We start from the raw sequence: 3,518 nt of genomic DNA, 5'->3' as shown, positions 1-3,518 counted from the left end.
ATCGGCCTCGTTTCCACATCTCTATGGTAAAACAGGGACAAACTTACGAAAGGTTGCTTCCATCTCTGGAAGTACTTCTTGCTTTAGTTAACACATTCTTCTAACCTTCTCTCGATAGATCAGAATGGCATCTTCACTTCTGCTCTCACAGGTGAAGATACCGTCTAGCATGCTTTAGATAAACATCTTTATCTCTTTAGCAAAAATTAAGTTACTTGTTTAATTCATATTAATCACCAAGGGATTAAGAAAACATCATGGAGAAAATGATTTAGGGAGGAATGAAAATAGACAGAGAAGTGGAAATGGAAATGATCAAAAAATTCAATAATACTATTTAGCGTCTGATACATGGTTGTGAATGAAGAGATTAAGATAATGGAATACAATTGATAAAATAGAGTTAGAAACAAATACAAATAAGCGCCAACGTCTTGGCACAGATTTGGAATGGAAAATTTCTTGCCGGTGTCGATGGAGTGAATGGATGGATGAGCTTCCCTCTCAGGCTTGCTCAACCAGTAGAAGGGATCTAAATGCAGAGCTTCTCGGTAGGGATTTGGCAGAATTGCACTGAGATCACCTTTCGGCCTTGTCTCTTCTCTTCCCCGGATTTCCTTCGATCAGCATTCAGATCAGTCTTTCTCTCAATAATCTAGCATCAATTACCCCGTATCAAGTATATTTTCTTTGAATTCTATGGGGTATTTATAGGTGAAAAGCTTTAACTCTCTGACTTCTAGTCCCCACTGTGTTGTTATGGAAATTTCGAAGATGGAGGAATAAATATTCCTTCTGTTATGCAATCAGACCGTCAAATCTGCACAACGGTTAGTTGTACACGTGTCGCAATCCTCCGTCTTTGCATTTCTCATTTGCATTTTTCGATTGTGTGTCCGCATGCGGTGTTGTTTTTATTACTGCATGTGGTTGAAATTTAGCTCTGGATCGACTGTCGCATTGCGCCGTCATTGCGTTAATCGTCTTTTCATTATTGGTTGATGGGCGCAATGTGATAGAGATGCTTTGTTTAGTTTCTCGTTGAGCCTTGATCGCAAGTGGTGACTTGGTTTCCTACAAAATAGAGTAGAAATATCCCCCTCTACCATCTTAATGATGTTAGTGGGTGTCTTTGCGATAATTTATAATTATTGTATTTCTTGGCTAATTTTCGTACAATCAACGCATATTTTCTCTCTTTTGGCCACAATATCTGAATAAGGCAGTATAAATAACTTGTATTTCTACAAGTTATCACACTCCCAAATTTAGATATATGCTTGTCCTCAAGCATATCTTCTACTAAAGCAATAAAGCTTAATTTCTATCCTATATTTTTGCGTCGATTGGTTGCTCCGAATGTTACACTTAGGCACATTACTTGACAACGCAATTTCCTCCTATCCTTACTAATTCTTAACAAAGCCCTACTTCATTCTTCTACATAACAAATTTCTGCTCAAAAATGCTTTTCTAGTTTTAAAAATAGAATGTTTATCTCTTCTTTGTCAAAACAACTCGATGTATCTATATGCGGTGGTCAAACTTTGCGTCATTTATTTAGAGACTGTTGGTCATGGTTACACTCTTCATTTTGGCTTGCTCCCACGGGTGTCATGCAAACATCCAACTACGGTTGTGTGCCAATTTCCAACTTTAACTCATGATGATCAGAGGAGTTATCTCTTGCATTTATTGTTCTTATCTTTTTCATATTGCATTGTTCTTGAAAATCCACCTTCGTTTTGGCTTGTTCCCACGGGTGTCATGCGAATATCCAACTATGAGCAAGTTCCTTTCAAAACTTAACTCTTATCAGGTTGGGAATACTTTTGAGGTTTTCCCTTGCGTTGACATTGGAGCTTTGTATGAAAATTTATTTATTTATTTTTTTCATAGTAATGAACGCATTTTCATAATAACCGCATATTCTTGATCTCATCTGCTCAGACCTTCCCCACCCCCAAATTTAGAGATGCGCAAGGTCCTCATTGTATTGTTTGGATAGACTAGACAAACACTTAGAAAAAATTTCAAAAAGAAGATTTAAGCAGAACTTTGAGAGATAAAAGGTAAAGTACTGCTAAGCTAAGAATTAACTAAGTGTTAGTCAGAATTTACAAAGTATGGGAAATGTTTCTAAGTATAAACATATTATACATCATGACAGTGCAATGAATAACACAAAATTAAAAGATTCAAAACATCGCATATATTGACAAAGGATGATAAAGAAAAAGGCACAAGTAAATGGAGAGAATATTTACTCAATTGTATTGAATATTAACAAAGTATACAAAGAATTAAAAATTAACACAATACAAAAATTGTTGCCTACACAAAGAATCAAAGAATTTCGTTAACTTAGAAAAAATAATGAATTGAATAAAAAAATAATGAATGGCCGCAAAAAAAAAAGTAAAGATCATTGCTGAGGAACAGGAGGATCTGAAGGATGGTTTTGAGGTGGTACTAAGGGAGCTTCTTCAAAATTCAGTTGCTGCCTGAGATGCGGAGGCACCATGGGACCATAAAGATATGCTGTGAGAAAATTGAAGTACTCATGGTTTCGCTCCACAATCTGTCTTTAATGGCAATGGACTTTATAAATATTACGCTGAATATTGATCAACGCCTCCCTTGATGTGACAGCACTGCACTGTATATCATCAATTTGCTCCATTACCACATCAAATCTCCGGTTGAAGAAGTCTTGTTGTTGAGCAAAGAGTTGCTGCTGTTGGGAAAAGAGGGACCGCATTTCACCTAACTCAGCAGCCAAGGAAGGGATGGAAGGTTGCGCCTGCGATGTCTCGCTAGCATTGTTTTGAGGTTGGGCAGAGGTGCCTTCACCAAATCGTGTGGGTCATATATGCGGCGGTGGAATGGAATGATGCGGTGATGATGCTACAGGTGAGTAGACTGGTGGGTATGCGGTTGGAGAATTTGGAGTGAGTAGAAGGTTGGTGAAGTGCTTATGGAGTGGAGAAGAAAGTTGTGTGGGTGGGCTCGAAGGGCTTTGAGGGTAGATTACTAAGGGTAAAGGGTCCAAAGGTTATGTTTCTTGCGATGGTAATTCTTGAACCTTTTCTTTTCCTTTATCATTTCTGCACTGTCTCTTTGGCCTGGATACTTGCGGCGCATTGAGATTGATTGCGGGCCTCTTTAAAGGTAACTTTGGGCAATATGGGGAGTCTTTGAGGAGCAACCTCAGGATTTTGACATTGATGAGGCCGTAAACTTCTTGTATGGGTTCTTCCGCAATGCCTACCCTCACTGACAGGCACAGACTTGAGATAGTCCATGGAAAGAAGTATTGTCCTCTAACGTGCCCCACAAAGCCTCAAATTTGACTTGCGATCAACCGGCCCACATCGATTGGAATGCCGCGTGCAATGCAATATGCAGCCATAACTCCATCCCTTGAAATTGTCTTGTCATGGGAAGTTGGGATCAGCCGCTTCTTAACTAGATAAACCCAAAGCCTTGCCTCCAGAAGTAGAGTCTTAGATGCTAGG

This window comes from Benincasa hispida, chromosome 10 (genome assembly GCF_009727055.1).
Source record: "Benincasa hispida cultivar B227 chromosome 10, ASM972705v1, whole genome shotgun sequence".
Lineage (NCBI taxonomy): Eukaryota > Viridiplantae > Streptophyta > Magnoliopsida > Cucurbitales > Cucurbitaceae > Benincasa > Benincasa hispida.
This window is presented reverse-complemented; position numbering follows the sequence as displayed.